The 10590-nt window shown below is 41.1% G+C and overlaps 1 long non-coding RNA gene across 1 annotated transcript; it reads left to right on the top strand.

Moving 5' to 3' along the window:
• Positions 1-1343: 1343 nt before the first annotated feature.
• Positions 1344-10347, top strand: LOC143442639 (uncharacterized). The gene is made up of 6 exons (XR_013110976.1): positions 1344-1806; positions 2207-3621; positions 4097-6956; positions 7319-7416; positions 8039-8137; positions 10120-10347. It is a non-coding gene; the product is annotated as an uncharacterized LOC143442639 (long non-coding RNA).
• The last annotated feature ends 243 nt before the right edge of the window (positions 10348-10590 follow it).

Genomic DNA, 10590 nt, shown 5'->3' with positions numbered 1-10590 from the left:
ATGCATAAGCATATGCACACACACACACATGCACATGGACACATTTGCATATGTACTCCACAAATGTATACACATGTGCACACAAACACATGTAAATCCACACCATGCCACTAGCAGTTCTTATGGGGACAGTTTATCAGGCCTTTCTCTCAGCACAGACATAAAGGTCATTTTCTGAACTTCATTGTTTTTATATGTTTTTTTTTTCTTTTTTTGCTCTTTAAACTTGCCATTTAAACATCTCAAAAGAGCTGGATGTTTTGGGGTCACATCTTTCATCCTTGGACTAGAGGCAAAGGAGGAAATATTGAGTCTTGACGTTCAAGACAACCTTAGACTGCATATCAAGAATTGAACTTTTTAAAAAGTCCTAAAAATCTTTATGAATAAGCAAATTCACAGATGACATTCTTTAATTATCATGGGGACAGGTGTACTTTTAAAAGACAAACATTGGATCTGAGGATATAGTTCAATGACAGGATCCTTGGCTAGCATGCATGAAGGGTTCTGGGTTCAATTCCTAGCACTAAAATAAATAGGTAGATGGATAGGTAGGTAGACAGACAGACAGACAGACAAATAGAATCAAAGACAATGTAGAAAACTTGGAACCCTCATGCAATTTGTGTGAATGTGAGTGACAGAGCTCCTTTGGAAAATAACCTTGAAGTTCCTCAGATGATTACACATAGTTAGCAGCTGATCAAGCAGTTCCACTGCTCGGTAACACCACGGAGACATGGGAACATGTCTACACAAAAACTTGTACACAGCCATGGGGCCACAGATTAACACTAAACGCCATTCCTCTATCACACGTTAGGCCAGCCAATGTCATAACCACTGAAGGCCCGAGATCATCAGGGGTGTGAAGCAGCATCCTCACACATTATTGGCAGATGAGAGGTCCCTCATCAGTTTAAAGTTACTAGTCTAAGTTGGGCATGATGGTGCACGCCTTCAGTGCTAACACTTGAGAGGAAGATATATATATATATATATATATATATATATATATATATATATATATATATATATGGAGAGAGAGAGAGAGAGAGAGAGAGAGAGAGAGAGAGAGAGAGAGAGAGAGAGAGAGAGAAACTAGTCTATGACTTTGGCTTCCAACGCCACCCATACATTCTTACACAAGAGATATGAAAGCACCTGCTTGTGAAAAGCCCTGTCCATGAATAACCATGCCTTGATCATAGCACCCCCAAACTAGATCCAGTTCAAATGTTCACACAAGAATGTAGTTTTTAAATGTTGGCATACTCATCCAACATTTAAACACAGAGGAACACTCAGCCCTAAACTGAAACTAGCCACCAGTAGATGAGTTACCACAATGTATCCATCAGATATTATGCTGAGCACAATAAGCCAGATTCAGAAGGGCGCATACTACTCCATTTCATTTTCAGGATGGTACTGGTTAGTTTGGTCAAGTTGGTGACTAGAGTCACCCAGAAAGAGGGAACCTCAGTTGAAAATTGCCTCCATTAGACTGGCTTGCAGACATGTTAGTGGGACATTTTCTTAATGAGTCGTGTGAGTGCATTGTGGGTAGTGCATTGTGATACTCACTATGAGTATGTACTCCTGGGCATGTGGTCCTGGGTTGTATAAGAACACCGACCCAGCAAGCCATGAGGAGCAAGCCTGTAAGCAGCATTCCTCCATGGCTTCTGTTTCAGTTCCTGACTTCCCTCAGTGATGGACTGTGACCTGAAAGCATAAGCTGAGATAAACCCTGTCCTCCTCTAGTTGCTTTTGGGTATGGTTTTGTCACAGCAACGAAAGGTAACTAGAACCTTGTGGGGGCGGGGTGTGGGGAGAGGGAATCACAAAAGCAGAAGCCTGAACATGAGACAGGGTGGGGAGAAGTGCAGCAGAACTCTCCACGATGCCGGACATACGCTAACTCTTATTTTGGATGCATCTATTTGTTGAAACTCATTGAATGGCACAGTGAAGATTTGTGCTGTATATACAGAATTTACCTTATACAATACCAGTCTTTTTCTTTTTTCAATCTGAATTAGCACAATTGAGCAAACAAATTCGGGATGACAGGATCCAAATTTCTCACTGTACACTTCATATGCAGAGACCGAGTCCTGCAGGGTCACCTCAGAATTTGTATTAAAAATGATAGAAGCACAAACATAACTGTGTGCGTTTTTCTCTCTCTACTTCCTAGGAAAGTGTAAAGACAAAAATCACTCCAGTGGCAGGAGGACATCAAGCAACAAGATCTTGGTTCCAAATACTATTTGCCACCGAAAGCATTGACAAACAAGATGGTTAGGGCTGACAGAAGCAAGCCTCAAGATGGATGTGGAAGATGTTGGGAGAGACTCAGGCTAAAACTAGAACAATGTCAGCAAGCTACTAAATAATAGTGTTGATAGGTTACAATCCAGTCAACAAGACAGGAATGTATAAATTCTCTCTCTCTCTCTCTCTCTCTCTCTCTCTCTCTCTCTCTCTCTCTCCCTCCCTCCCTCCCTCTCTCTCTCTCTCTCTCTCTCTCTCTCTCTCTCTCTCTCTCTCTCTCTCTCTCACACACACACACACACACACACAAACACATACAAACTAGTGGATAAGAGAAATCTTTGCCGTTACTACTAGCAACCCCAATTGGTGAGTGATATAGTTAGAAAATCATCAATGGATGCCAAAACTCATGGGTAAACTTTAGATGGGAAGGGCATATTTACATAATCTTAAAATATCTTCCCACGAATACATATTTAAGCACCAAGGTGGGGGAGGGTAACTCTGCTGTGGAGAATCTGGGCAGACACCATCTCAACCAAGTAGTTACATTCGATATCATCAATATTAAGTGAAACTCAGTCTAAATTTAATCAGGAGGACATATTGGACAAATGCAATTGGAGGGATACATTGTGAAAAAAATTTATCCTCAAGTTTATCTGTTTAATTTAATTGTTATTATTTCTTAAAGAGCCAGGGTCTTACTATGTAACCTTGGCTGGCCTAGAACTTTATATGCTGACCAGGCTGCCCTTGAATTTAAAGAGATCCTCCTGCCTCTACTTGGATTGTTCAGATTAAAGGTGCTGCACTACCACAAGTTGACTTGGTCCTCAAGTTTAAAAACATAAGAACAATAAAGACAAAGCCCCAAGAACTGGTTACAAATAAAGGTGAATCCGTATCATAACTGAAAACTGTGCATGATTCTAGACCCGAGCCTGGATTAGGCTTCAAACAACTATAAAGGCCATTAGGACATCAGATGGGATTTAAATATAAATTATTGACTAGCTAGTAATAGTGAACTAAGTTTAAATTCTCTGATTCTGTTAACGTCCCGGAGGTTATATAATGGGATGTCCTGGTTTTTAGGACAGTAGGATTAAATTAGTTAGCAGTAGAAAAGTATTACATTCCCAACTTATTTTCAAGCTTTTCAGATAGTTTCTCACCTATAATTATCTATCTGGCTATGTCTGTATCTAACATATCTGTCTTCTACATATGTATCTATTTTTTGTCTATCTATAGAAAGAGCACATGCAGCAGAATGTAATCAACAAGAATGGGGTTATCAAGAAGTCTTTATATGATCCTCACAAACTTTCTGTAAGTTTGGAATTATGTCAAAATACAAAGTTGCTCAACAATGTTAGAGAAGCTGCCAGGAGAATATTCCCTGTGGATCTCCCAAGCTCCTGCTTATCTCGTGAGCAAGGGCGGTGGTGGCTTTTGCCCCAGTCTATCTTCTGAAGAATGGCAGTATAAAGCAGATAATGGAAGATAGATATTAAATTTCCTTCTGGAGCAAAAGGCGGGTTGGTTTTCTGTTGAATGAGTATAATGAAGTTATTTCTCCTTCTGCATAAAGGGTGAGCATGTTTGGTTGCAGCTCATTGTAAAAATGTAGATCACCCAAGCTCAAGATTCCTCAGTTTTGACCACACCTATTGTATACATAGTATCTACCTGGACCCCTCCATGGTACTCTTGTGAGGCTTTGGGAGCAGATGGACTGATACACTGTCACAGTTTATGCAACTTGGTATGCCACAAATAATAATACTCTTTGTTTCTAACCCAGGAGTTTTGTGTCTGCTGCCAGCATCCCAACACTAATGGATATATTATCTTGTAAGTAGGGGAAGTCTTGAAAGTTCTTTTAGAAACAGGACAGGTGAGACAAACAATTGGTCTGGGGAGATGGTTCAGCTGGTAAAGTGCTTGCCACAAAAGCCCAAGGGTCTGAGTTTGATTCCTAGATGTCATATGCTGGTGTGGTGGCACAAGTCTTTAATCCTAGCACTCCACGGCAAAGGCAGAAGCATCTCTGTGAGTTCAAGACCAACCTGGTCTACATAGAAAGTCCCAGGCCAGCCAAGGCTATACAGTAAGACCCTGTCTCTAAAAAACAAAAAACAAACAAACAAACTTCAGGATTTATTATAAATAACTCCAGCTAGAGGTGGAGACAGGCTGAGCCCATTGACCAGCCAGCCTGGTCTAATGGGTGAGTTCCAGGTCAGCAAGAGACCCTGCCTCAAAAACCAAGATGGACAGTGTCTGAAGATTGACATCTTGATTGACCATTGGCCTACACACACACACACACACACACACACACACACACACACACACTCACTCAACAAACTTGATAATCTGTGGCTACATATTTGTTGAGTTAACTTTTCCTGGTAAAATCTGAACAAATATGAATTTACCCCATATTTACACCAGTGACAGACCAAGAAAATGATTCCACCTGAGTCTGCTTTTGTAAATCTGTGAGTCTGTTGGGCTTAACTTATATCAGCAGCTAATTGTGTCTAGAGACTGAATTTGGGATTCTTTGTCTCTAGTAGCAGGTAACTCTGTGGTGGGATCAGTGGTTGAGAACAAGTGCCTTTTCTTTGATTCTACAAAAAACAAGCTTCTATTTTATTACTTTGTTAATTTGTGTATTTTTGAAGCAGGGTCTCACTTTGTAGTCCCAGCTGGCCTGGAACTCACAGAGATCGGCCTGCCTTTGCCTCCTGAGAGCTGGGGTTAAAGGTGAGTACTACCATGCACAGCTATTTATTGAGATATTGTTTCATTCTGTAGTCAAGGCTGGTCTAAACCTTATGATCCTCTTGCCTCATCCCCCAGAGCGCTAGAATTACAAGTGGGTGCCACCATCCCTTGCTTGAAATAGTCTTATTTTTGTATGGTAACAAGCTTTCATGAAACCCTCTTGCAGGCACGTGCAACCTTTTCACAGTGTGATAAGATGTCATCTACAAAGTTCATGTTTTTTTTTTTAAAGACACACACTCACGAATCGTATCATGTTTTAAGTAAGTTTACAATTTTATGTTGGGTTGTATCATAATCACTTGAACTCATGTGCTTCACAGGTGGCAGGTTAGACAAGCCCCAAATGCTCTTCCAATTTCTACATTAAAATCTCTGCTCCCTTGGTGAAGAATTTAGGGTGATGACTCTTGAGACCTTACATCAATAGATGACTTAGACAATTTTCCATAGTAATAGCAAAATCGCTGACTATTTTATGGAGAGAGGAGACTTACTTAACTTATCGTTTTGGAGCCTGGAAGTCCATGTAGACTTGCGCTGGCTCTAAGTAGGGCCTGTCTGGCTGCATTACAATATGGCAGATGGTATCAGTGTGGAGTAGAAAGGGAGGAGACGAGGCAGGAAGCTGGAGGCCAAGATGTGTCTCGGTTTTTCTATAATTACTCACTTTCAGGGCCAGCGAGTTGGCTCAGCAGGTAAAGGCATTTGTTGTACATGCCCGATACCCTGAGCTCGCTTCCCAGAACTGACATAAAGGTGAAAGGAGAGAAGCAACTGCAGAGTTGTCCTCTGACCTTCATACATGCAACTGTGGAAAAGGCATATACACATGGTCACATACATACATAAATACCCAGTAACAATAAATTAAAAAAATTAAAAACAATTCACTTTCACGAGAATTCCTTTACTTTGCAAGATCATCCCTAGTTCCTCCCAAGGGCTCTCTACCCAGTGATCCCATTTCCTCTCAGCAGGCCTCAGCTCTCACAGATTATCCTACCTCCCAGTGCTGCTACGCTGAGGAACACGATTCTGCTGCATGAGACTTTTGGGATGCATGAGACTCAAACTACATTCAATTCACAGCAACGGGAATAAGCCCTTTAAGGAAGGCTCCAGGACAAATTCCAGGACAGCCAAAGCTACACAGAGAAACCATGTCTAAAAAAAAACAAAAAAACAAAACAAAACAAAAAAAAAAAAACAAAAACAAAAATCAACCAAACAAAGGAAAAAGAAGGCTCAAAGAAAACCTCCATTAATAACATCCAAGGTGAAAGTGAGAAAGTGGGTTTCTAGAGACACAGGTCTTCATCAAACACTGAATTCACAGGTCCTGATGTCTTGTCATTGCCACCCTGCCTTTTCCCCTTCTTTGAGATAGGGTCTGAATATACAGCCATGGCCAGCCTAAGCTCCTTATATAGACCAGGCTAGCCTCGGGATCACAGTGGTCTGTCTGCCTCTCCCTCCAGAATCCTGGGATTAAATGCATGTGCCACTATGCCTGGCTTGGTTTTTATTATTGTGTTTGTCTTAAAATAATTATTTGGTAACTTCACATAGTTGCTTTAAATATTTTTCAAGAATTGTATTTTCTCAAAAATCTAGCTTTGTCTACAGAATGGCTGGTCTAACCTGAGCTACTTGGCCTTTACCAAAGGTAGACTTGGTTTATTTTCTTTCCTCAAACATTCCCTGAAGAATTCATTTGAAATAATCTTATTATCAAATGTAGTCTTTACTTTTGTGGGCGGGGGAAGGGGGCTGCAGGACAGCTCAACAAATAAAGTTGCTTGCCACCAGGGTGATAACTTGAGTTCCATCCTTGGGACCCACGTGGTGAAAGGAGGGAACCCAATCCGGTAAGTTGTCTTCTGACTTCTACACATGAACTGTGGCAAGCCTGGGCACAAGTGGGCACACATGCACATGCACGCACACTCTTACAAAACAAAATGGTACTTCATAGAATCCATTTGAGGAAGCATTATTCTATAAGGATCCCAGACAACTAAGCAAATAAGACCAAATTAACAGAGATAAGATGGTTTAAAGGGAAAAAAAATGGGTTTTGAAGGAAAGATTGCTTTGAGATGGATTTGAGAAATGCAAGGAAAACAGTGGCACACACCTCTGGTCCCAGCACTCAGGAAACAGAATTGGAAAAGATCAAAACCAGCCAAGCAAACAAAGCTAACCTAAGGGTTCTCCTCTTGTGTTCCAGGTAGCATTCTATAGGGAAAAGGGTTTGCTTCCCAGAGCACTGTTCCCAAACATCAGGGATAGTCCTGGATTACGCAATGCCTTGGAATCTCTGGGCAGGTGAGGCCCATCAATCCTCCCAACCCTTCAACCTGTGTCTACTGTCAAGCACTGTCTATCTTCACAGTTAAGTAAACACAAACATGCTTCTTTAGGAGAATTAAGGTCTATGATTTGTTTGATGTCCCCAAGTCCAAAGATGAGGCATGAGCTAGAGAAGGGTTACACAGAAAAGAAAATAACGTGTGCAGAGCCCTGAGTTCACACACCCAATACCACACACACACACACACACACACACACACACACACACACACGCGCACACACACACTGGGCCTCAAAACTAGCCCTGCCTTGGCTACCATAGTAGGTTCTAGGCTAGCTATTGGCCATAGCAAGACCCTGTCTCAACAAAACAAAACAAAACCCCAAAGCAAAACATGACCAAGAGGCTCAGGCAACACCTTTTTATTTTTAATCAGGAAGGGGATACAATTAATAATTTGATATTAGAATATCATGCATGATCATCATAGAGTCAGCCTACCCTAAGACCTGTTATAAGTACCATAAATTTGTAAAAGTAAAATAAAACTAGGACCAGAAACATAAAACTTGAAGCAACATGCTTAAAAAAAAAAATCAAGTAAATTTTATTATATGTTATTTCTCTGGAAATCAGAAAGCTGTGTGCCATCACACCTGTGGAAGGAAGAGCCCGTGCTGAGGACCCAGCCCTGTGGGATTTAACAGTTCCACTGCACTGTGAACACTGGCTTAGGTGAGACTTTTATGAGAGCATCCAGTATCCAATAAGCCCCTAATATCCTGTATGATACTATATGTAAGTGCTGGCTGCCCTTTCCTATCTGGCTTTTCTAGGACTATAAAAAGGAAATGCTTTTATAACAAACAGGAACAGACACTTTTATTTATTTATGTAACTTTGGACAGGTAAAGGCGTGAAAGACATGTGCCTTTCTGGTGACTGTTTGACAGCTGAGATCTTAAATGGAACCAGAATTTCCTAAAGGGCAAACCTGATCTTGTAACATTTTTTTTTATTTCAATTTTCAATGTACTGCCTCAAAATCATTCTCCCATTGCTTATACTTTTATTGTCAAGCTGTCAAGACGGTAACTTCCTACTTAGGTTATATTTATATGAACACATAAAGTGCTTTTTATTAGATTTGCTTTGCATTGAATTAGATGGTATCTTTTAGAAGGGATGCATCCTTTGTACAATGGTGAGGAGGCTGGCCTGGGGGCATATCCTGAGAGGGAGGCGTCCTGGTGCTGGGTCTCTTTTGTTTCTGCAAGGCAATGTTATATGTGCACAACCTTCACCCAGTTCTCTGTCTGGGCCCTAGCTCACCTCAACCATGGGCTTGCTTTTGTTTTACACAGTCTCTCTCCCTTATATATAGGCCATTCACGAGAGAGAGAGAGAGAGAGAGAGAGAGAGAGAGAGAGAGAGAGAGAGAGAGAACAGTTAGAGGGCTGAGCCGCGTGCCATCTCCAACCCTAGCATCCCTCACAGGTCAGATCTTTAAAGATAGAATGTAAATAGAGCTGTCATGTCGGGTCTACTGTCAAAGAGGTCATCTGGTGCTCATCACACAAATGGGGCAGAATTAAAGATGGGAGGAGTAGAGAGATGGGGGAAGGGGAATGATATTCAGAAATTACCAGAAACATTGGTAGCCCTTGATTTTCTTTCCCACCCATAAATTCTGGTTAGGACTGGTTTTGGTGTCAACAAACTTCCCAGAAATCACTAGAGAAGAAATCACCCACAACCTGGATTCTGTCGTCTGGGTTTGCTACTAATGGAGAAGGCACAGGCTTTGCCCAGGACCTCATATTTTTTTAGAACGGCAGTTACTCTCACATCTGCCAGCACCAGAGGAAATTGATGGTAACCAATTGTCTAGGTGCTTTTGTTAGTGCCTCTTTTCTGCTGTGCTGGGCTACACAATTACCAGAGCCCTTGAGAATGCTTATTGTCAATAGGAGTAATTTCACATCCCATCCATTTAGTGAAGAGATGTGAAAATTGATCTCAGGTTCTGTGGTAAGACTGGAGCCAAAGCTCAGGCTACAAACGCCTTGGAGATAAACATGTGCCCCTCGCCGTTTTCATTAGGTATCGCTGTCACCCAGCCTCTAGGGAAATGAACTCAAGTCCAGCTGTCTTTCTGTGCAAGTTCAGATGTGTTCCCAATCTGGTGGAGTCAGCTGTCATCTTCATTTATTGTTAAATTTTGTAGTGGTTGTCATGAGGGTTGGCGGCCCTGAGGAGGGCGATTCTCTGTTTTATCCACAGACAGGGGAACAACGTAATTTGACACTGACTGCCAAGGAAGTCCTTCCAATTCAGCTTATTGTCTGAGCCCTTTTTTATTTGGTTTCAAAAGTCTCTTCAAAAGGGCAGCAAAATTAGCCTTAAATAGTATTTCTTGGATCGCCTTTAACAGTGGTGATAAGAAGAAAGCGGCTAGTCTTGACAGAAGTGGTTTCATTATAACTTGTTTTTATCTCGCCAGAATAAGCAAGGGACTTCAAAATGTGTTTTCATTACGGCTAAGGAGCAAGTTGTAGCTGATATCTTCGTCAGAGAAAGGGTGATCTGCGAACTCTATTATTATGTCTCTCTTTTGCTTGCAAAGCAAAGAGGAGATTTTATTTGGCTTTTGTTATTTTTAAAGAGAACTTCTGTTTCAATTAATGAAACACGCCAATAAGAATTTGCATTTCCAGGAGCTGGAGAGATGACTGGATGGTTAATAGCACTGGCTGCTCTTCCAGAAGAGCCAAGTTCAGTTCCCAGCACCTACGTGGCAACTCCTGGTATCTGACACCCTCTTCTGTCCTCTACAGGCGACCCGAACATATGTGGTATAAACAAACATAGATGTCACACTCCCATAAACATAAATACAAATACATTTTTTAAAAATTGCATTTCCAGAGGTTCTATCTTTCACCACAAGAATCCAGTCTTTTTATAAAACAACTTTGTCTACAAAGGAATTTTGTATACAAAAAAACCATAGTTAAGTTGAAAATCTTTAACCTAAAAATGAACCTTGGAAACAGAAGAAAAAAAAAAAGCCAGAACAACTGTTATTTTCTGTTTTCTTTCTTGACAGGTGACATTAAGCTGACATTGAGCTACAGACATGACATCATCCATGGGGTATACCCAGTGCCAAACATACTGCATTCTTT

This window comes from Arvicanthis niloticus, chromosome 6, assembly GCF_011762505.2.
Source record: "Arvicanthis niloticus isolate mArvNil1 chromosome 6, mArvNil1.pat.X, whole genome shotgun sequence".
Classification (NCBI taxonomy): Eukaryota; Metazoa; Chordata; class Mammalia; order Rodentia; family Muridae; genus Arvicanthis; species Arvicanthis niloticus.
Note: the sequence above shows the minus strand (reverse complement) of the source record. Positions and strands in the feature narration are given on the sequence as shown.